Below are 25,755 nucleotides of genomic sequence, written 5' to 3'. Positions count from 1 at the left end.
AGGAAATGTTTTATACAGCATATGCATGGAATATGATGGAGCAGTTTAAAAAAATTTTTTTAAGTCACTAGCACTCCCCTACTTTCCATATAAGAGATTTTGCTTTCCCTAATGTTTGATTCTGATGTTTATGTAAACTGGGGCTTTAAAGAAAAGGCAATAATTCTTCCAGAAAACTACAGGCTGTACCTGTTTCTTTAGTATGGTCACCTCAGAGTTTACACTGGGTTGCACAGAAAGTGAATGGATCCAGGAAGTCTGCTTTGTTTTCTTCGCAAGTTCCCTGTGTTTGGTTCAGCAAACCTCTCATTTGGTTTTTGTCCGTTTTTCCAAGTGGCCAGAGCCCTGTAAGCTTGCTCTTCTGTGGGCTGATGACCCACTTCTTTGCCTCTTAAACCAGATATGGGCAATCATGATATCCAAGCTGTCGCCACAGGGTTTTCTATCCAAGTAATTTCAGAAAAAGTTAAATGACTGTGAGAAAGCTGAGATCCTTACAGAATGCAAGTGATAAGCCACATGATTTTCAATAAGCACTGATGGGGATGGTAGGTCTTTTTTTTGCAGATCAGTTTAAATGAAGAAAGTGAAAAACCTTTAAGAAGTGATAATGAGGTTATCTTGGTGATTCTTAGACTTATTTTTTTCAGAGATGATACAAAGAAGCTGATCACTCTTGAAAAGAGAAAGTAAGAGAATAAGCAGCAGGTAAAAAGAACTAAAGCATGATGGGGTCTTGATAGGTACCAATCGAGGGGAAAGTGAATTAAAAAAAAAAAGAATAGGGCTTCCCTGGTGGCGCAGTGGTTGAGAGTCTGCCCGCCAGTGCAGGGGACACGGGTTCGAGCCCTGGTCTGGGAGGATTCCCACATGCCGCGGAGCAACTGGGCCCGTGAGCCACAACTACTGAGCCTACGCGTCTGGAGCTTGTGCTCCACAACAAGGGAGACGGCGATAGTGAGAGGCCCACGCACCGCAATGAGGAGTGGCCCTGCTTGCCGCAACTAGAGAAAGCCCTAGCACAGAAACGAAGACCCAACACGGCCATAAATTAATTAATTAATTAATTTAATTAAATTAAAAAAAAGGCAAAACTCCTTTAAAAAAAAAGAATAAAAACTTGGGAAGGACAGACTACATTTTCCCATTCTGTCCTCATTTTCTTAATTCACTGATGAATGTATCTTTAGGAGAGAATCAATTCTCATTTTTGTGGCAATATGGGAATACTTCTCCTTGATTGACTAGTTCAATTCCGCTTTTGAGGAAGAGTGGTGTTGCAGGGGTTAAGATGGAAGGAGAGATGAATAGGTGGAGCACAGAGTACTATTAGGGCAGTGAAACTATTCTGTATGATACTATAATGATGGATACATGTCATTATATTATACACTTGTCCAAAGGTATAGAATGTACAACAAGAATGAACTCTAATGTAAACTATGGACTTTGGGTGATAATGATGTGTCAATGTAGGCTCATCAGTTGTAACAAATGCACCACTCTGGTGGGGGATGTTGATAATGGAGGAGACTATACACAAGTGGGGGCATTTGGTATAAGGGAAATCTCTGTACCTTCCTCTCAGTTTTGCTCTGATCCTAAAACTGCTGTAGAAAAATCAAGTGTTTAATAAAGAAACTTTAAAGAAAGAAAAAAATAATAATGACAAAATTTTTAAAGAAGAGTCGTGCTGGAATAAACAGTTATTTGCATACACAGTATCCATTTCCCCCTTCTTCCTTCCTAACAGAACCCAATTCTGTTCAAGCATCCTCCTCACTTCCCCAAAGCCCAGTTGACTCAGGATAAACTGACTCTTTCCTCAGCTCCAGGAATAGGTCTTGATTAGTCTCACCTATTCAAGGTAATCCCACCATTCTTACCACTGATTGGTTCAGAAACTTAGCCTTAAGGGTAATCAGTGCATGGCATTCCCCAAGCAACTGTGGTCACATGACTTTAGCCCACCCAATCACACTGTAGGAAAGGACTTTTAGGACATGGTTGAGGAAGATGCTTTCTTGCATTCTCCCACTGAATGTGAGCAAGAAAGCACATTGTCCCAGGTGCTGCTGGCACTGGCAGCCACTTTGCAACCATGAGGGAAGTTAGATTGAAGACAAAAGAAACACATGAAGGAAAGCAGAGCCAAGAGAATTGAAAGAACAGTGCCTGAAGCTTGCATTACCTTTGGGCATGGTAATAGATTTCTGTATTTTTAAGCCAGTTTGAGCCTTATTTTTGTTACCTGCCACTGAAATAATCTGACTGATATAGGTGTTCCTTACTTGGTGCATATAAATTAGTTTTTACATCAGCTTTTGTTCACATATAACCATAATTATTTTTGCTGCACTCGGGCAACCAAGTATTTTCAAAACATATCATACACAGTCAATTGTGTTAGTAATATAATAATAAGGCTCCAATAAGACTAACCAAAACCCTAAACTCACAGGATTTGATCAGATCTGCCAAACTGGTCAGTCATGTGTTTATTCATCCAACAAGGAGTTATTGAGAGCCTAATATGCATCAAGCATTAAAAAATGTCAAGTCCTTCTGTCCCTTTAAATTATATTTGAGTACAAAGAAAATCAGGCAATCTGTGATGATGCATATATTCATTACAAACTACTGCACAAATATTTGGCTCATAACTATGAGTTAAATGGTATGACATTTCCATGAGAAAATCAATTACTTGAACATGTGTTGTATAAAATATGTTAAATCATTTATTTGGATGTTGTAGATTGCATATTAGTTTTTAACCAAAGGAAATACATGAAAAAAACCATGAAATGCACACTCTATACATTGTAAATGCTGTGTTATGCCCAAGGGCCTATTGCAAGTGAACAATTTTTTTCTGGATGAGGAGAGTGGTATCTGAAAGATCATAAGATCATAGATCCAAAGAAGGGAGTCCTGTTGCAATGAGTTCTTCATGCATTAAAGTTTGCACCTACTGATAACTTGTCTATTCAAAGACAATGTTTCATACAAATAGCTACGTGTAAAGAATGGGTAGATTAATCATTTCAGATACCAAACTGTCATCTAAAATAATTTGGAATTCTATCTGCCTAGGAATTAAAAAATAAAGATTTATGGTGTGATGTTGAGTACCTACATTTTGATGCTTTTTATGGTTTCAGCAATTTTGAGAAAGAAGGATGTATATAAAGGTCAGTAAGTTAGAGACTGTAATAAATGACACGCGAGATAGACATACAATACTACAATAAATGATGGTGCAAGATAACTAAATGGAAAAAAGTGAAACTAATAAAGTCATATACATACATGAACAAAATGAAGACTCTATTGAGAGCCAAGAAACAGTTCATGGATGGAAAGGAAATTCCCCAGGGAAGCATATGGGCTTCACTCTGTATGCTCCAGAGGGTATGCATGCTTATTCAGTCATACAGGAAGACCTTCTCCATATTAATATAGAAACTGGATAAGAGTGACATCCATCCCATAAACTAACCATGTTATAGCAGGTTTTTATTATATACACTTTGATTTTAAGCCAAAAGATTTGTCCTTTAAAATATCCAAGCTCACATAATTAGAATGCCTTATATCAAACTTCTGATTCACAAAATGGTATTTGTCTTCCAAGTCACAGAATTGACAAATGGCCTAATTTATTTCTCATTTTCTTAGCTTCAGTACAAGCATTCTCTAGGCTAGAATTATTTACTTGAAGACATTTGAGTTGACACTATACTTTTTCTGTAGTGCATTCCTTTGCTCTGATTAAGTCTTCTGCTTAGGTACGAGTGAGTGTTGTCACAGTTGCAGTGGATAGGGTGGGTTCACCAAGAGTAATGTTCTCAGAGACTGTGGACATTTTGTTTTAGAGGGCAATGATAAAAACTTTTCTGTGCTAACTTGGACACCGCCCGTGATTTGAGTGACTTTAAAGTATGTGGGTGGAGGTCACAGTATTGTTTATGTGGGATATGTGCGGGGTGGAGAGGAGGAATGTATAAAGAAATGTTCTCTGGTAAAACCAGTAACCTACACTTGTGATGGTGAATTTTATAAAGAGCTCTAATAATTATGAACCATTACAAACTTATTCTCCCGTCAGACAGAAGAAAAACAAATACTGTATGATATCACTTATATGTGGAATTCAAAAAGGCCAAACTTATATAACCAGAGAGTAGAATGGTTGTTGTCAGGGGTTGGGGGGTGAGAGGAATGAAGAGCTATTGGTCAAAGAGTACAAACTTATTAGATTAACAAATTCTGAGGATCTAAGGAACAGCATGGTGATTATAGCTAATGATACTGTATCATATACTTGAATGTGGCTAAGAGACTAAAATTTAAATGTTCTCACCATAAAAAAGAAATAGTAATTATGTGACAGGATGGAGGTGTTAGCTAATGCTCTGCTGCTAATCATTTTACAATATATGAGTGTATCAAATCAACACATTATATACCTTAAACTTACGCAATATGTCAATTATATCTCAATAAAGCTGGGGGGAAAAAGACAAGGTGAAAGGCTAAAAAGTAACATAAGAAGTTAGAAATGACACAGGTAGAAGGAAAGAATTTTAAAAAGGAAGAACAGAAATCAATAAAATAGAATACCAAGCCAGATCAAAAGGAACAACAAATTAAAACACTAGTTCTTTATATGAATATAAAGATGACAATTATACATGCTAGATACACCTGGATAAGCTTAGTCTCATATACTTAATTGTTCTGTTAACCGATAATTATTGTTAAAGTTTGTATTTCTCCTCATGTAACTTTATTTTTTCTAAAAAATGTTATTAAGTAGGGAAAAAAACCCTAAAACAAAAACTTACTTTCCAAACAAACACATATACCTGAATCCACATGTTTTAGGGACTGACTATATAACTGGGAGTCCTCCAAGCTGACTTACATGTAGAACACAATGTTTATGAAATGATAAATAATGACATTGTGCTAATTTGGAGCTTTTAACTTATTATTACAATGCAAAGCTTTAGTTTAGACCTTGAACATGTCCAATACTAGCCATTAGCCACATGAGACTACTGAACATTTGCAGTGCAGTTAGTCCAAACTGAGATGCGCTGTAAGTGGAAAATACACACTTAGTGTGAAAAAAGTTATACAAAATATTTAATAATTTTTATATTGATTACATGTTGAATATTTTGGATATATAATATTTAATACTTTGGACATATTGTGTTAAATAAAGTATATTATTAACATTAACTTCACCTACTTATTTTTACTTTTTAATGTAAATACGGGGAAATTTTAAATAACATATGTGGCTTGCATTATATTTCTTTTGGACAGTACTGCCCTAGACTGACAAAAGATTATGGAAAGGAGGAGTATTTTAACACTGACATTATTTAGAATTGTCAGTACAAGGCGAAAAATAGAAAGCAGACCAAATTCTAGGCCACTTTAATACTGTTTTTAAGTTTCCTATAGACAACGCACCCTCCTATTGCTTGCACTCAGGGCCCGATGCCCCCTCTACTCTACCCTTGATATGCCACTCAGTCAAACCTGTCTAGTTCAAACCACTGGAGGATCCTCACCTTGCCCACAGACTGCTCAGTTGGGTGTTCATGGTTCTCTCATTGGGTCCTTGCCCCCTTTCCCCACTGTCCCTTCAGTTTTTCTGCCATCCTCACTCCCATTTCCGGGCTTTGTTAACATTGCTCCCTCTCACCCAACATTCCATCTGAAATGCTCAGTCATCTGCCTCTTCTGTTTGTTGAAATTCCACTGCCTCTTCCAGCTCAAGACTCCTCCCTCAAATCTTCCTCTAAGACTCCAGTCCTAGGGGATCTCTTCTCTTCCCACCCTCTCGTCCCTGTCTTTTCTGACTTGAGGCAAGCATGGTCTGTGTTATTCACTTCAGTGGACAAACGGCACTTTGTCATTACCCAAAACATTTTATTGGAGTGTATGTATCATTGAGAGGTTCTTAAATAGCTGGGATTTACATGTCTTTTTCATCTCATTCAGGGCCTAGTACAATGTTATGACATTTTATATGTTCAACAGGTAACCATTGAATGAGTGAATAAATAAATGATTAACATCATGGGTTAGATTTATTAAAATGAGTTCATCTGTGAGTGATAGATCACCCAAAAATAACATATATTTGCACAAGATAAAAGTTTATTTTTCTCTTACATAATTGTCTGGGTAGATGAAACAAAACTCTTTGGGTACTCAACTGTGTAGCGTACTTTGACTCCTTCCAGCTCTTGGTCTGCCATTCTTAGGCTACGGCCCTCACCCTTCTGGTTCAAGAGCACATCTTACACAATAGCATCAAAAAGAACAAAATACTTAGGAATATATCTAACAAAGGAAGGGCATAGCTTGTACACCGAAAACTACAAAACATCATTGAAAGGAATTAAAGATTATTTAAATAAATTAAAAGACATCCTGTGTTCATGGATCAGAAGACTTAATATTGTTAAGATCAAAATAGTCCTGCAAATTGATCTACGGATTCAGTGCAACCCACATCAAAATTCCAACTGACTTCTTTGCAGAAACTGACAAACTGATCCTAAAATTCATATGGGAACTCAACAGATGCAAAATAGCCATAACAAGCCTTCAAAAGAAGACCAAAGTTGGAGGAATGAAACTTCCCAAATTCAATACTTACCACAAAGCTACAGTAATCAAGACAGTGTGGTACTGGTATAAGGATAGATCAATGGAATAAGAGTCCAGAAATAAACAGTCACATTTATAGTCAATTGATTTTTGACATGGGAAATAATAGTCTTTTCAATAAATGGTGCTGAAACAACTGAATATACTCATGCGAAAGAATTATGTTGCATCCCTACCTCTAACTATATGTAAAAATTAACTCAAAATGGATCTTAGGCCTAAAGTTAATAGCTAAAACCTATAAAACTCTTAGATGAAAACATACGTCTCTCATGACCTTGGATTTGGCAAAAGAGTTTTAGACATGACATCAAAAACAAAAACACCAAAAGGAAAAATAGACAAGTGAAACTTCATCAAAATCTAAAACTTGTGCATCAAAGGACACTCTCAACAAAGTGAAAAATTAACGAAACAGAACGGGAGGCAACATCTGCAAATCATACCTCTGATAAGGAATTTGTATTCAGGATAGACAAAGAACTCATAATTTAATGGCAACAAAAATAGGCCCCAATTTTTTTTTTTTTGTGGTATGCGGGCTTCTCACTGTTGTGGCCTCTCCCATTGCGGAGCACAGGCTCCGGACACGCAGGCTCAGCGGCCATGGCTCACGGGCCTAGCCGTTCCGCGAAGGCCCCAATTTTTAAGTGGTAAAGGATTTCAATAAACATTCCTCCAAAGAAAATATCAAATGGCCATTAAGTACATGAAGATATGCAACATTATTAGCCATTAGAGAAATACAAATCAAAACCAAAATGAGATCACATTTCATACCCACTAGGATGGCTCTAATAAAAAAAGACAGATAGTAATAAGTGTTGGAGAGGATGTGGAGCAACTGGAACCCTCATATGTAAGTGGTGTGAATGTAAAATTGTGTAGCTGCTATGGAAAAGTTTGCCAGTTTCTCAAAAAGTTAAATATTTAACTTTATTAAAGTTAATAAAGACTCGGTAATTCCACTCCTAGGAATATACCCAAGAGAAATGAAAACATATATCCACACATATTATTCATAATAGCCCACAAGTGGAAACAATCCAAATGTCTATCAACTGATGAAAGGATAAGTAAAATGTGTTAGAGTCATACAATAGAAGATTATTTGGCAATAAAAAAAGAAATACTGATACATGCATGCTACAGCATGCTAAGCAAAAGAAGGTAGTCACAAAAGACTACATATTGTATGGTTCTGTTTATGTAAAATGTCTAGAATAGGCAACTATATAGCAACATAAAATAGATTCATGACTGCCTAAGTCTAGATGAGGGGTGGGAGGGGAGGGAAGGGGAGTGACTGCTAATGAGTTTTGCTGAGGGAAGATGAAAGTATTCTAAAATTGATTGTAGTGATGTTTGCGTAGTTTTGTAAATATGCTAAAAAACTATTGAATTATACACTTTAAATAATGATTTACATGGTATAGCAATTATATTTCAATAAACTTTCATTTAAAAAAATGAGGGAATTCCCTGGCAGTTGAGTGGTTAGGATTCTGTGCTTCCACTGCAGGGAGCACAGGTTCGATCCCTGGTAGGGGAACTAAGATTCTGCATGCCACACAGAGCAGCCAAAAAAAAAAAAAAGGATCAAGAAAAAATGGTGAAGGGAATATACCTATGATTTCTTAGGAAAGTTCATGGACAAATTCATTTAATCTTCACAACCCTATGAGAATAAAACTATTATTATCTCCATTTACAAGTGAAAAACTGAAGCATTTATTTAAAAAAAAATTTATTTAAGCAACTTTCTCACCCACAGGCAAATAGGTTCAGTAAAATAACCAAAAAAGTACATCCTATATATTTGGAAATTTAGAACACAATATAAATAACTGACTGGTAAAAGAAAAAATCATAAGAAAAATAAAGTTCTTAAACCGAATAACAATGAAAATGTTGCATATTAAAAATTGTTACCTAGAGGGGTGGGATGGGGGGGTGGGAGGGAGGCTCAAGAGGGAGGGGATATATGTATACATATAGCTGATTCACTTTGCTGTACAGCACAAAGTAACACAACATTGTAAAGCAATTATACTCTAATAAAAATAAATAAATAAATAAAAGTTAAGAGAAATTTAAAAAAATTGTTGAATAGAGACTTCTAGTCCTGAAAAGAAAAGAGTAGACACACTTCTTCCTATTTCTCCCACACAGTATAGCTAAAAACACTGGATACTGTACATAAAACAAACATAAGATTTTGAAAGGGGGAGAGAAGAAGGCAAGCCAGTTAGGAACCTCAGGACCCAAAGAATGACACAGTAGTGAGTTCCTTGGGTATTCTTTTTGCCTTATCTATCTCAGACTGGGTGGTACAGAAGTTGCCAACCCAGAAATGCCAGCAGGCACAGACAAAAAAAGTCCCTATAAAATCTTGCTCTTCCTAGACAAAGGACCAGGAAAGGGGAAACCTAGCAAGACGGAGAACTTTTGGACAATAACCACTGTATTCCAGCCAAACATCATGGAAAAAACTGTGGCACACATCAGAAAATGACAAGGGGAGAGAGTAGACTTCCATCTTTGCCAGGCTATAGCAAGGTGCCCAAAGTCCCCTGCCAGGGTGGTGTAATGAAAGACCAAGGCGGGGAGGTAAGACTCTCATCCCAATCAGACAATAATGAAATGTCCTTCCATGGAGTCAGTGGAAATCACATGTGGAAACAGGACTTTCGCTCCCACCCCATGGTAACAAGGAACCTTTCCTTCCCCCTGCTAAGATGGTGTCAGAGAAGGTCTAGTGGAGAGTCATGACTTTCACCACCACCTAGTGATGACAAAGTGCCACTTCCAACCCCGAGGTGTCAACAGAGGCTGGACTTTCACCCCCAACCTGGCAGAAAAGAGGTTGTATCCATATTCTCTGGAAAGCATGGTGTCAGAGGAAGCCTACTAAAACAGAAGAACTCAGTAAGATTCAGTGTATCATAACATAATACTAAAAATGTCCAGGATACAATCTAAAATCATTCATCATACCAAGAGCTAGGAAAATCTCAACCTGAATAAGAAAAGACAGTCAGACACCAACAATGAGGTGTCAACAGATACTGGAATCATCTGACAAGGATTTTAAAACAGCCATCAGAAAAACTTTTCAAGGAGCAATTATGACACAATAAAAACACATGAAAAAATAGAAAGTCTAAGCAGAGAAATAGAAATCTTCAGTAAAGTAATAGAAGATAAAAAGAATGAAAAGGAAACTGAGACTGAAAAATATAATAACTTAGGTAAAATATCTCACTTGATACGCTGAACATCAGAGTGGAGAGGACAGAGGAGCAAATCAGTGAGTATGAAAATAGACCAATAGGAATTACCCAGCCTAAACAACAGAGATAGAATAAGAAAACAACTGGAAAAGAAAAAGCCTCAGGGACCTATACAACTATAACGAAAGATCTAATACTCATGTCTTTGGAGTCATGAAGAGAAGAGGAGAAAGAGTGTGGGACTGAAAAATTATTTGAAAAAAATAATGTGTAAAAATTTCCCAAATTTGGCAAAAGGCATGAACCTACACGTTCAAGAAGCTGAGCAAACACAAAATAGGGGGTCAAAGAAATCTATGCCACAATATATGATAATAAAAATTCTGAAAACTAAAAACACGTGAAAATCTTGAAATCAATGAAAGAGAAATTATACCCCACCTATAGCAAAAACAATTCAAATGGCAGTTGGATTTCTCATCAGAAATCATGCAGGCCATAAGAAAGTGACACGAAATTTTTCAAGTGCTAAAAGAAAAGAACAGTCAAACTAGAATTCCATATCCAGTTAAAACACTCTTTAGGGATGAAGAGGAAATCAAGACATTCTCAAGCAAAGGAAACCTAAAAGAATGTCACCAGTGACCCACCCTAAAAGAATAGCTAAAGGAAATTCTTGAAAAAGAAAAGATATGGTAAAAGAAGGAGTGTGAAAACATCAGCAAGGAATAAAAAATAAGGGAAAGAGTAAAAACACAGGTAAATAAAATCGACTTTCTTTCTCTTGAGTTTTCTAAATTTTGACTTTTGAAGCAAAAATAGATAACATTATGTGGTGTGGTTCTCAATGTATGCAGAAGAAATATTTAAGATAGTTATAAACAGGGGAGAGGAAAACAATTAACAGGGATGTAAGATTTCTACACTTCACTCAAACTCATAAAATGTAGACAGTAGTAGGATGTGATGACTTATCCATGTGTAATGTAATACTTAGTGCAGCCATTAAAAATCTAAACAGAGAGATATACTGAAAAATACTATAGTATCTGGGGGAGGGGGTTGAAGATGCTACTGGTATCTAGTAGTAGATACAAGTTGTACACTGTATAGCTCCAGAAGTTACCGTTTGCCCAGACTGCAAAGTAAATAGCTCCCCCCTAGAGTTGTACAGTACACAACCAGCATAATTGGTCCCCACAGCCCTAGACTCTCACACACTTAATGTTGATCATAAAAGCAAGTCATAGATGAATATATACAATATTACACCATTTACATGAAGTTTAAAATGTCAAACTGAAGAACGTATTATTTCGGGGTACATAAAAATATAGTAAGCCTATAAAGACCTGCGTGGTCTTGGTCATAGTCTGCTGTTTCAGCTAGATGGTAGATTCATGAGTGTTTGTTAGCCATATAACATTCTTTTGTACATACAAAATAATCCACACTCAAGAAAGAAAAGCAAATGACACGATAAAATAGGAAAAGTAAATAGAGATCAATTCAGGATAGTAGTAGCCTCTGGAATAATGGAAAGTGATATGACAGGAGAAAGATGTACAGGGAATCTAGTAGTATTTATTAAGTTAGCTTGCTGAGTACTTGTCACATTTTTCTTCATACCTTATACATTGATTGCATATCTTCTTTTGTTTGTGGCTGTCAGAAGATGGAGACCATAAAGTCAGCAGTGAACAGAATGGGCCCTTAACAAGAATTAGTCCCATCTGGGTGAACCTTGTGGTACCCAGAGAGTACAAAGTAGAGACAAAGTCTAAACTTCTCATTCTAGAAAGGCCATAGGTAAGCTTGTAAACAAAGAAGAAATATTCAGCTTCTCCTTCCAAGATTCAAGATGATAAGGGTAAGCTCAATCTAAACCAACAGTACTAAATATCATAAAAGTCGAGGTGGGAGGGCATTAAAATTATGAGATATATGTTTTGTACTGAATATCATCTGAAATGGTTGCAGATGTCATCATATCATACCTCTGTGGAAAAACATGAGATAAAAGAGTCCACTGTCCAAGGACCACTCGTTGTGTTTGTATCATGGTTAAATATAAAAGACCACCCAGACAAGTGAAAGGGAGACCATTTCTGTATTTAGACTCTTTCATTGTAATTGTAACAGCAATATTGGAAGAGCCCATTTTACTCTTTAGATTCCTAAATTTCCATCCAGCATTTTGAAGAGTCACTCTGAAGCAATGCAATGTTTGTCGCACATTGTCCCTTTTCAGAGAATCGGTATGGCGTTCTGAAGAGGTAGTTTTTGAGGAAACCAAGCGCATGCATATGAAACCATTTAAGTCCTTCGTTGGGACAGTAAGTAAGAAATTGAGTAAGCTATGTTTCAACAAAGACGACTTCTCTAAGAAAGAGAACAAGGACTCTGAAAGACACTGTGTCAGGATGAAATCTACTCATGGCTCAGTTCTTCACAAAAGCTTTAGCTCTGTTTTCTGCAGACCAGTCCATGGGTGTAGTGGAATATACTTGTGAGTTACAGGCAGAGAATGTTTCCTAGATCTAGTCAAATACATAGGCAAAGGCAGGAGAATGCTTCTAAAACTTTCAAGCAGTCTTGACTAAACAATGGCTGAAGTAGACAGCTACTGTGGTCTGCCTCCCAATTTCCCTTTTTCTAGAAACAGCTCTCCACATTTAAGAGAAACTACCCCTTCTCCTACTCCACCCAGGTGCTCTCACTGGAGCAACCAGCTATACTTGTGACCAAAGAGATGACCTCACAGCCCCCATTTCCCCTTTAATTGGAGCAGTCCTTCTCAGAGACCAAACCTGGTCCAAGCTCCTATCATTTCTCACTTGGATTATTACAATAGGCAACTGGTCCCCCTACTTCCACCCCTGTCTCTCTACAGTTCCTTCTCAACACAGAAGCCAGAGCTGAATGCAGATCAGATAATGTTACTCTTCCTTGCAAAACACTCTAGTGGTTGCCCACCTCATACTCTCAAAGTCAGTCTTTACTATGACCCACAAAGCCCCATGGAATCTGCCTTACCTCCCTGGCCTCATTTCCCACTCCCGTTCCCCTTGCTCACTCCAGTTCAGTCTCAGTGGTCTTGCTGGTGTTCCTCACACATGCCAAGTGCACGCCCACCTCACGTCCTTTGCACTTGCTATTGTCTCCAACTCCAGTTACCTGCATGGTTCAACCCCTCTCTTCCTTCAAGTCTTTGCTCAAATGTCATTTCCCTCGTAAGGCCTTCCCTGGCGGCCCTATTTAAAATGCAACATCATGGACCTAGAGATTATCTCTTTCTGAGAAAGACAAAGACAATACCAGAAAGACAAAGACAATACCAGAAAGAGAAAGACAATACCACATGATATCACTTATATGTGGAATCTAAAATATGACACAAATGAACTTGTCTACGAAACAGAAACAGACTCACAGACATAGAGAAGAGACTTGTGGTTGCCAAGGGGGAGGGGAGGAAGGGGGCTGGGGGAGGGATGGATTGGGAGTTTGGGATTAGCAGATGCAAACTATTATGTATAGAACGGATAAACAACAAGGTCCTACAGGGAACTATGTTCAATATCCTGTGATAAACTATATTGGAAAAGAATATGAAAAAGAATGTATATATATATATAACTGGATCACTTTGCTGTACAGCAGAAATGAACACAACATTGTAAATCAACTATACTTCAATAAAATAATTTTTTTTTTAGTTGCAATATCCACCCCCAGCCCCAGCACTCCCTATCCCCCTTCTACGCTTGATTTTCTCTTTCCGTAGCACTTATCCCTTTCTAATATACTATCAAATGTTCCTCTTTACCCTTGTTCGCTGTCTGAATTTCCTCCCCTGGAATATAAAAACCTGTCTAAAAGAGGAAGCTGACACAAAGAAACCGGCACTCTCCACCCTAGAGGGGGACTAACCTCTGTCACTCTACTCCCAGAAGTCAGCTGCATCTCTGCCTTTTCCAGGGTTTTCTGCATGAGCCAATAAATCCTCCTGTTTGTCTAAGGTGATTCCAGGCAAGCTTCTATCATTTGCAACCACAAGAGTTCTAACACGTGAGCATTCTTTGCACAGACATATACAGAGCGAATTTTCCCTTTTACTAAGTAAAATCCTCTCTGCTTCATTTTCCGACCTCAGCTCATCCTGACTTGGTGATGCTTCTTGTTTCCACACTAGGAGACTTCCGTTGCGATATCATTTACAGTCATTTGAAATCTCTGTGTTCACCAACCTTGTGCAAAACAGGATACAGAGTGAGGCAGGGTGTACTGTCTCCCGCGTCCTGCCCCATCCCATCCAGCCCTTCGCTGATCCAGCTTTATAGCCACCATACCCCAATCACCTGACCTCGAGACACTCACATATTCACCTGTGTTGTCCCACCTCCTCTCTCTGCCACATTACCGCTAATCCCACCCTGCTGGTCAGAAATCGATAACAAAGAATGAGGAGACCAAGGGGATTGTGACATATCAAGAACATCTTTGCAACCCATCAAAGTGTCCCAACCTACCGGTTGGGAGACAGCAGCTCAGAAAGCGCCATATATGCTGTTCATTTTGCAAAACAGCCAGCCAGCCAAATGCAAAAGGATTCAAGGGGTTTGCAAGACTGTTTCTTGCAAGTGTAAAAGTCTGAATAAACACACATGATGTTATCATTGACCTACTTTGTAATTTCTTAGCCAGTAGGACTACACACTCACAAAACAGTTCTGTTAACAAGCCCTGTCATTCTTCTACCCAATCATTCATTTAACAAACATGAATAGAATCCCCGTTATCTGAGTCAGACATTCCCAGGTGCTGGGCCCTGAATGGGACTCCCAGTCTGGAACGAGAGACAGACACACAAGCAGACACACAACTACAGCGTGGTAAAGAAGTATGAGGTGCAGGATATTTTGTAAGTACTGTGGAGAAACATCTCATTTTGTTTTCAGGAGCCCAGAAGAACATCTTTTTCTTTTTTTGCTTTTTTTGGTTTTTTTGTTTTTCCCCCTTGGATCTTTTTTTTTTTTTTTTTGTATAATTGCTTTACAATGGTGTGTTAGTTTCTGATTTATAACAGAAGAACATCTTAGTGGAGATAATGTCCAGGGATTCATCTTAAAGAATGAATGGAAGTTAACCCAAGAAAGGAGAGGAGGAACATTCTAAGAAAAGAGGCAGCATAAGCCAAGGCATGGCGACTACAAGCACTTTACTGCTGCAGGGGTATAAAGGAAGGCAGGGGTGGCAGAAGGAGAGGGGGTTGGGGGCATAGGGATGGGCATAAAGGGCTGAGAATATGGAGCTGCGCCTCCCAGCCGCCCTACAAGGAAAGACTTGATACCCCAGCTGTTGCTAGTACAGTGAGCAGACAGCCCTCAGCCCCTCAGGGTCTGCCTCAGCTGCAGAGAAGCACCTCACCCAAAATCACACTATTCTGGGGACAACCCACATACAATGACTGATTGAGGCAAAGGTATAAAGGCCTGATCATCTCAGCCCAGCTTGGGACAACTTTGAAGGGTCATCTAGCTCTAGAGCCCCCTGTAGTATAGGCTAAAGCTGTCTTTGGACCTGCATTGCAGCTCGACATTTCCCTCTGCCCACCCCTGCTTCCTTCGTCTCCTTTCCACAGGTGTTGATCTCAAGGGCTCTCCTTATAAACACCCTGCACGCTAAACTCAGTCTCAGCCTCAGTCTGCTTCTGAAGGGAAGCCAACCTGCGACACGGGCCATTAATGTCTATTTAGAAACTTGGACTTAGAGCTATGCTGGGGTTTTAAAGAAATATCACTTCCAGCACTACAGCATTATCACCATATGTGTTCACCTTCAGAAACGGTGCTGTCAGACACAAGAGTCTTTCACTTACCCCAGTAACCATGCCTAAGAGTGGCTACCTAAGAGAGGTCCCACTCTGTCCTCCAGTTTGCCCTGAAGGTGACCTGAGTGTGTCTGAGAAGATGGGAGTATCCCTTCTAGAGAACTTCACCCAAGACCCAGCCACAGCCCATCCATCCATTCATTTATTCATTCAAGAAACACGTCCTGAACCTATGCTAGGCACTGTGCTAACTTGGTCACTTCTTACCCTAGAGCTCATCTTTAAGATTATTTTAGAATTCTCAACTATGATCATTAAAAAATTAGATTGAAAGAAACTTTAGTCATAGGAACGCTGATGTGTATGGTTTGCCTTGAAATTCCTTAGCTGTTTTCTGAGTCCAGACTCTCTGAGGGCACCTTTGTTTGAGGTTTGCCTTCCCATATGGTGCTTGCAGTGAGAGACATGGCCAGCCGGAGGGCTGGCAGAACTCTCTGCGGCTAAAGTTGCTATTGAGAACCCATAAATAGTCATTCTGGACTCCCTTTTTTTGTGCAATCAATTTATGAATTGTGGGATACAACGGGGAAATTCTTGGTTCCAAAAACAAACTCGAAATGCTGGCCCAGAGGTGGCATTCAGCTCAACATTTATGAAGCTCTTTGTGCAAAGCACTGTGTGAATACAAAGATAAGCAAGGCACATTCCAGCCCTTACCAAGCGTGTAGGCAGATGAGACAAGTCCATAAATGATGGGCACAATCAATAAAGATACAAGATATGATAAAGGGAAGAAGAAAGGAGAGCGTGGGAGGATCTCGCACTTGGGCACCAGCTATGCACCAGGCATTTTATCTGTGTAATCCCCTTTAATGTTAACAGCAATCTTATGAGGTAGCCTTTTTTTTTCTTATTATTTTATTGATGAGAAAAACTGAAGAGTCTGTGTTCACACGGCTAGTAATTAAAAGAATACCAGCCTGCTTGACTCCAAAGTCCAAGCTCTCCCCTTACAACCTACCAGCTCCCATAGCACCGTAACAGAAATATGAAAAGAACATTGCTAGTGGCCTTTCAAGAGAGCAAGGGCTTCTGGGTTCAAAAGTCAGGAAAAACTACCTGGAATAGGTGATGTTAGGGAGAGGTCACGAAGTCTGGGTAGAGTTTTAACTAGCTGAGGATTATAGGGAAGGTGTTCTGGGTGGAGAGAATAGCGTGATCAAACGTCCCAATGTGTGGGAAAGGCCCAAGGACCTGCAGGGTGTGTTTCATCTCAGGTTGCCTAGGAAGCAGACTCTGGGATGGAGTTTAGCATTTCGGAAACGTATTAGGGAGTATCCTTGGGATCATCCCCCGTGGAGGAGACAAGGAAATATTAAGCAAAGGAAGGTGCTGGGCTGCAATATAGCCACACCAAACAAAAAGCCTGAGCCAATCTCATAGATTGGTCTGAAGCTGGAATAACTTTTCAGAGTTGCCTTGCCTTGAGACAAGGGGGATGGGTCTTGATAGCACCCTCTCCACACACACCTTTTTTTTTTTTTTTTGGCCGCACAGCGCAGCTTGTGGGATCTTAGTTCCCTGACCAGGGATTGAACCTGGGCCCCCAGCAGTGGAAATGCGGAGGCTTAACCACTGGACCAGCAGGGAATCCCCACCCCTTCTGACCAGTCATTGGATGTAGCCTGTCCCTGGGAAGGGAATGTGAACCTTGGGTGAGGTGGGTGTCTTCATCTGAGAGCAGACTACACGGCAGCCATCATCCACGAACACTCCTGGCAGCTGGGGGAGTGGGTACCTCAGTCCCGAAGGGAAATTCTGTCTGGGTGGCCCACCACGAAATTCACTACAGGCTGTGTGTCCTGGGCAGTAAGCAGGCTGCTCTGGCAAAACACGAGAGTGCAAGACTAAGAAAAAATGTAGTTGGAAAGTTGAGAGGGGGTGGACGTTGAAGGCCAGACTTTGTGTTTTATAAAGAAGGAAAAAGAGTTACTGAGTTTTGCGTGAGGCAAGGTCATGGCTAGAAAATGCACTTGTCGTAATGCATGGGACATCTGAGAGTAGGGAGAACCTAGAGGAGAGCCAATGGGTTCTTCCATAGTCAAGGCGGAAGGTCAAGAGCAGAGGAACGACTGGGTGGCAGGAGTGAGGCGAAGGAGGGGATAGAGGCGGCAGAGGTGTTGAGGTTGCACAGACCTTGCATGCTAAGCACTTTCTACAAAAGGCCTATAAGACTGAAAAAGAGACAATACCTTACCATGGTTCAACCATTCCATGGAATACTAACCAGCTTTTCGATGTAAACTCCATGTAGGCAGGGACTGTTGTTGTTTTCCCAGCATCTAGAGCAATGTCTGGCAAATAGCAACTATTTGTATCCATCAGATTTTGCTGTGATCAGGCCGAGTTACAAAAATTCCAAAATCTCAGTGGCTCACAGCAACGAATGTTTATTTTTTGCTCATGGTTCTACAGTCAACTGCAGTAACTCTGTTCCGGGCTGTGGGCTGGGTTCAGATCTGCTCCATGCATCTTCCTGTGCCAGAGACCAGGCTGAAGGACATGGGAAACATGCTGTTCTTTGAATGGAGGGCAGGAGCTCAAGAAGGCTAGCAGAACTTGCAATGCCTCTGAAAGCTTCTGCTAGGATCTGACACGCTGTCGATTCTACCATCCACATTCCAGCGGCCTAAGCAAGTTATATGAGCAAACTCCACATCAACGGGGCAGCGAAATATACTCTTCCCCTGAGGAGCTGGGGAAAGGAGAGTGAATATTTGCTGAACAACAATAAAATCAGTATTGAGCACAGTGGTGCTCAATAGATATTTGTTGAATGTATGAATAAATCCACGTGTGTTGATATGGAAAGATCCCTAACACAGCCCATTAAGTGAAAAAGGCAAGTTACAAAGCAATACATACACTACGATCCAATTTATAAACACACATACCAAAAATAAAACCATACACTGATATATGTACATATTTTTTCATAAATGCATAGAGAAGGGGCTGAAAGTAGATACAATAAACAGTTAACAGTGTAACTTCTGGAAAGGGGCGTAAGATTGGGTAGGAATAAAAGGGGACATTTGCTTTTTTATCATTTGAAAACTTTTTATGACAAGAAGGTATTTGTGCTTACTTTGTATGGTTTTTTTAAAACAATGTGAAAAAAGGAAGAAGAAAAAATAAGGCAAGGTCCATTGTGAAGCTCTTCACACAGTCTGGATTGGAAAAATGTCAAATGAGTAATTTGGAGGAAGGAAGTTAATGTCATAGTAAGAGTGACAAATTAATAACAAAATGTGCCCTCTTATAATTGTTCAGTTACTGCTCTGACATTTAAAAACATTACAACCTTTATGGTAAGTGCCTTTATCTGACTTATGAAATGATTATGAAATTACTTTGACAGTATCTTGCACTTAGGTTGTGTAAAAGGGAACATTTACTTAACCCATGCCACGTACATAGTAGATAGTCAGTGTTTGTTGTACTTCATAAGCAAAACTCCTAGCAAGTCTATTAATAGTTTAGTATTTCCAAACTACATAGGAATATCAAGTCTTCTTAATGAAGAGAAATAACCTCTAAATGGCATTCTTTATCTTGAAGATGCTGCAATAAGCTCTACTGTAAAATACATTGGACATTCAATGTTCCACTCCTTTCTCTAGAACCTCATGTCTTATCAGGGTAGTCACAGATATAAACTTTCCGAAAGACCGAATCACTTTATCAAGTAAGATCTTAGAACATCTTACCAGGGCTGTGATGGCTACTTTTCATAACTAACATCTCAGCAACCACGCAAAGGATCACTGTTCAGTGGCTGAGGTCTTAGAAAAAAGTAAGTAAATCAATCAGCCCCCAAACCCTCACTGACTTTCTATACAGTGCATCCAGGATCTTAGACGAGTGGAAGACATTTCAAAGAACAAATACCAAGCCCATTCCTCCCTCAAGAGAAAACAACAAATAGGTAATTTTTAAATATGGTGTTTTTAGGTAAACTGTAAGGGTTTTTTTTTTAATTGCCACTAGTCACTTCTGTTCTGGATGTGATTTTCAAATGTGCGGGTTCAGAATTCAAATGTGTTAAATTATCCGAGGTTGAGCTCACCAGTTGGACTGGCTTGTGACAATCAGATTCACGGGAGGTTCACTTATAACCAGAACATGAGTTGATTCACTTACACTACCCTACCAAATACCTCCCAGAGAAGGAGTTTCACTTGCTATATGGACTCCCTTCCCAGAAAAGAAAGGCTAGATTAAGTTCAAATGAGTGGTTGACAAACACTGGATTCAAGAAGATGGAACTGTGTGGTTTAAATAAAGGTTATTGATTTGTGGGACCACGATAACCTCACTGTTAATAAAAATATCTGCCTGGCTGATTTTACACCTGGGTCGTTCTACTGGAACAAGCCTCTTCCTTGATGGTGCCAGGGAACCCTGAAAAACTATCCTCATCAACTCCTCATTAAGGATTTAGTTCCAATGTTGGCCTGTGGCTACTGGGGGTGTCCCCAACCGCCAACTGGTCTTCATTTCCAATTATGTTAGTGATGTTAGTTACTTTCTTTCAATCAGAAGTATTAGAAAGTTAAAACTCAAACTAGATTAGGTAAAAAAATGTAACTTATTTGCTCATCCCTGAACCAAATATGGTGGGCAAAGGGATAAAATATGCTCATTGTCTGGGCCTGGGTTTCTCACTCACCCCTAGGATGAATCCTACCCCCCAAAATCACAAGGACTGAGGGAGGACAGACTTTCTCCAATGGAAAAGAAGAAAGACTGGACGTCAGGCAGGCAATTAATAATAATAATAATAACAATAAATGTCTACTACACCAACTTTGTGCCTGAGATTCTTGGCCATACTTCCCTCCCCAGCTCAGGGTCACTTTCAGTGGGTAGAGGAACATTGACACCAATCACAGGTACAATGATGAATTGTTGATTCCCTCTGGGAGGAAAAGCAAAAACACAAAAAGGGGACACTGGAACAGACTAAAGGCTGTAAATTAAGATTTACCTTTCTATTTGCCTTTCAGCCTATTTATGTTTCGCCTAGTTCCCGTTATCCTAGAAACTCAGTATCCGAACACAACATGACAACTTAATATAACAAATACTAATTACGCAAGTCCTGTGTGCCTTGATTTAAAGATTACAATTTCAAATTTAAAATGTTGATGGGTCAACATAATTTATGCCTCGTGAAGATATTAGGAACTCGGAAGAACAGGCAAAGTTATGAGAATCAGGGAGTCTGGGTCATTATATGGGGGACCGACTCACAGCTAATATAATGAGCTGGTTCCCTCACTATTTGGGACTAGAATTTTGGCCTAGAAAAGAAGGAGCTCCGTAACTACAGTTACAAACTTGGTTCCAATCTAGGCTTTGCCACTTACTAGTAGTATAACCTATGGCCAAGTTACTTAAAAAATAATAAAAATCAACATTTCCTGAGCTCTGACTCAGTACCAAGCACTTTACATACATAATCTTTAGGCTTTATAAGAACCCTGGAGGGTATGCATTACCAAATCCCTCAATTATCAAATGCTATCAGCACTAAGACATCATCAATGTAATAGCCGCTTTATAGGGTGAAAAATGTAGGACGGCAGTTATAAGGTACACTTCAATTTCAAACATTAAAATAAGAAGTGAAAGATCACCCATGTTACTAATCTCTCTTCTGAACAATGTAATTATCTTTCCTGTTCTTTCCTGTGTGTAAAAATATTTATTGGTTTCCTTTTTGACCTGCTCATTGTCAGTGTTTAGGAAAATATGGGAGAGTAAAAAATGAAAGTAAAAGTCAACCAGAAAAAAAAAAAGAAGTGAAAATAAAAGTCTCCTTAGAACACAAGAAAATGGAGTGTGATGCCATTTTACATATGAAAACACTGAGGCTTAGAGAGGTTATGTAACTTATCTGTTCAAAGTCACACAGCTTATTTCTGGACATGGAGTCACTTAAGACACTGTCCCTCCAATGTCACAGTTCCTTGGTTTCCTCATGTATAAAATAGGGATGGTATTAGGTACCTCCCAAGATTATCATGAAAATCAAATGGTATCTATGAAAACATAAGTGCCTAAGAGGTAATCGGTGCTTATTATTCTTTTTAACAACAAAAGAACCATAAGATGTACCAAGTGAATAGAAAAGAAGATATTAAGGAGGCTGGGGATTAACAAAATAGGAACCAGGCAAACTTTAAATTAAGGTAACTTTTGCTTTGGGCAGGACTTCTTTTAAATATCCTTCTGGCCAAGAGGTCAGTCCCAGAACATGGAAAATCCATATTATAAATTTGGGTTTCAACTGGTTGAGTTGTATGTGCCAGGTACTACATTAAGGTTGCTCAAATAGCCAAGGACTTCCTTTGCCCAGACTCTCCCAAATTAAACAGTGAATTTTTTTCCAACTTAACTTGATAAAAATCAATTTCTTTATTAAAATGTTTAAACACAACTAAATGTAAAATCAAGAAAAGGACAAAGTCTGAGCCAAAGGTGGTATAAATTCTGAATCAACTGGGTGTTTTTTTTCCTCTATCCCTTAACTGTTTGCATGCCTAATCCTTTTGTTCTTTTATTCCCATGCTCCACTTTAAAGAGGAAATGCTCACCTACTTAATTCTACGCCAAAAGTCTTTCCTTAATACAAGATAAGGCCACTCAGCTGACTTAATCTTATTTGCTGTGGTTACTTTCCTTCTCAACCTTCTCCTAACTTGCCTTTATTATAGTTTTTATTGCTGTTTTCTTTTGGTTCATTTAAAGTGACTATTCTCCTTTAAAAGGGGCAGAAAATAAGCTTTTTCATTAGAAAAGCCATGCATTGCAGATTGCCAACCACATACTTTGTCTTTCAATACTCTGCTCACTCTCTGGCATGATGAAATTCGTAGGGCTTTCTTTATGGTGAGCATCTCTATTAGTTTCCTAGGGTGCCATAACAAATTATCACAAACTGAGTGGCTTACAACAATAGAAGGGTATTATCTCGCAGTTCCGGAGGCCAGAAGTCTGAAATCAAGGTGTCAGTAGGGCCATGCTCCACCTGAAGTTTCCAGGAAAGACTCCTTCCTTGCCTTTTCCAGCTTCTGGTGGCTGCTGGCATCCCTTGGCTTATGGCCCCATCACTCCAATCTCTGCCTCCATAGTCACATGGCCTTCCCCTACATTTTCCCACTCTGTTTCTCCTCTTATAATAAAGGCACTTGTCTTTGGATTTAGAACCCACCCAGTTAATCCAGAATGATCTCATCTTAAGATCCTTTACTTAACTATAACTGCAAAGACCCTTTTTCCAAATAAGATCACATTCAAGGAACCAGGGGCCAGGACTCAGATGTATCTTTTGAGGAGCCACCACTCAGTCCACTATAACATCCAACTTGAAGAGGTATCACTTTTAATCTAATAACCACTTAAATCCTATAAATGTTTCCCCTTCTCCATTTTTTTCCCACTTTTCTATATTTTTGTTATGAGTATATATTCCCTGTATGATGGAATAAAAGAAGACATTTTAAGTGTATAATTCTTTAATGTCCCCTAGTTTCCAATATTTGAACATCACTCAAGTTTACAAAATTTCTTTACATTTATATCTCCTTAGATGCTCCCAGCAACTCTGGCTCACAGGCCTAACAAATATTACCACTTTCGAAATTCAGAAACTGAGGCTCAAAGACTTGTCCAAAATCTCCTTTCACTACAAGTTGGGGTTTCCTGAATCTTCATCTTTTCATTACACATCACATAACAAAAGGTGATTTTTAAAATTTTAAATATATACAGAACATGCTCATCTTGAGTATTAATCTTGATAGAAGTGAGAAACTCCACTAGCATTTAATCTTTAGGACGTAATTAGCTTGCTCAGTGTGATGGCATCTAACACGTATTTGGAAACCATTTATTTGTGGTCATCTGGTCAAAATATAACCTCTGACCTCCAGTAGCTCATTCTTATATAGTTATCTATATAAATCCAGTACGGGAATGGTGATAGTCTGAGTGGTTTTCATGAGTGTCGTCTTTCCTTCTGAAAATAGCAGTCCATTCAGGCTGCTATAACAAATTATGGTAGAACCATGGTGGTAAATAGACAGGCTCAGCCCAGTAGGAGGACTTCCCAAAGAGGGTCACTTTGCACAATGCACAAAAGATGTGCTTCTCCCTTTTAGAAGGACAAGGAGTGCTGGAAAGCTGGTATGAAGGAAGAAAATAACAACTATTATATTCCCATGAACTTTAGAGAAAACAATATACAATTGTCATGAGTAGTGTAACCTTTGGACTGCTCTGGAATGCAATATCCTTTCCAAGTGGGCAAACCCTTGATGGTGTTGATTTGGTTTTGTGTTTGCTTCGAATAATAAAAGGGAAGTGGGAGATTTCTGGTGGCGGGCAGCCAAGCCATTCATCTGAAGATTTGGTATGTGTGTATGTGTTTGCTTTGAATTATAGAGTTATTCCCATTTAATCATTTATACCGACTTTAAAGAAGTAAACAGTACCTACGTGAAAAGTTAAATTTATCACGTGCTACATTCAGCAATTGCTTCAGAAGTTTCCCTTTTCAAAGAAAACAGTGATTTGTCTAATCTCAATCAAATCCAGCGTGCGTGGAACAGAAGATCACAGAGCCAGAGACGGAAAAAATAGCACCTGCTGGGTCTTTTGAGAGGTACATAAATTATGAGGGGGGGAAATTCTTCAGTAAATACGATGTAATGCACATCTCCATGTGCTATCTGTTCTATCGGCCTCTCTTGCTTTTCCTCTCTCTCTCTCTTTGTAGGCCAAAGGCTCTACGGACTTCCTTGTGGCCCCCATTTCAGCACTCTACACGTGCACAATGCCATACCCCAGGATACTTTAAGAAGAAAAGATGACCTCCCAAACACTAGATGTTAGTTATTATCACAGCTTGCAACCTATAGGAATTTTCTGTAATGAAGACAGGCGTGCAGAGCAGAAGTTCAGTTGCACTGGTTCCCTGGCTTGGGAAAGGTGTTGAGCAGACTGATCGCAACACTGACCCTTATAATGGATACTGGTGGTGCCTCGTCCAAATCCCCTTTTCTGGGCCAGTACACCCGTTCCCCCAGCTGCCGGGAATGGTGGTTGCTGAGAGCTCACAGCTGCCCCCTTCTCCAGAGAATTGCTCTTGGCCAAATGGAACCATCTGGCAAGGAAGATTACACCTTACCCCATCACCCCAAGGCAGCCCAAAGCTCTGACTGACTGTCTGCAGGCAAAGTACAAAAGGCAGGACACTTGCCTCAAGGTGCAAAGTATTGTGTGGTGCCATCAAGCTGCAGAGCTTCCTGTGGGATCCAACCGAAGCTGGTGGTCAGCTGAGACCACCTCTTTTCTTAACATTTTCCTCTGCTCCATCCTTCTCCCACACTCTTTCTTCTGAGAACACTCCCCTAATAAACCCCTCACCCAAGATTCTCTGTCTCAGGTTCTGCTTCTAGAATCAGCACCCCAACAAGGATGATCTACCTCTGACCTCTGACCCAAGTCAGATTCTCCCTCTCCCTCACCCTTGTCGCCCATGAGCCACCAAATAAAACCTCTATCTCCTCAACATCTCAACATCTTGTCATTCTAAGCCCTCCTCAGTCACCACCCGAGTTTAGACTCTCGTGGCTTCTTAACCAACTTAGTATCATTGCTTCCTAACTGGTCTTCCTGACTCCAGGCTTGCTAGCTGCCTGCTGGAATCTTTCTGAATGACAAGTATATGATCATGTTACCTTATCCTCAAACACTCTCATAGGCTGCCTTATTCCTATCAGAGTAATAATAATTGCTACCCTTTATTATATACTAAGTGATTTACATTCATCTTCTTATCCTGTAAAGTAAAACTGCAACAAAGTTACAATCATCTTCTTTCACAGGTAAGAACATTGAGTCTCTGGACCGGTAAGGAAT

The sequence above is a fragment of the Pseudorca crassidens genome, chromosome X (genome assembly GCF_039906515.1).
Source record: "Pseudorca crassidens isolate mPseCra1 chromosome X, mPseCra1.hap1, whole genome shotgun sequence".
Lineage (NCBI taxonomy): Eukaryota > Metazoa > Chordata > Mammalia > Artiodactyla > Delphinidae > Pseudorca > Pseudorca crassidens.
Note: the sequence above shows the minus strand (reverse complement) of the source record.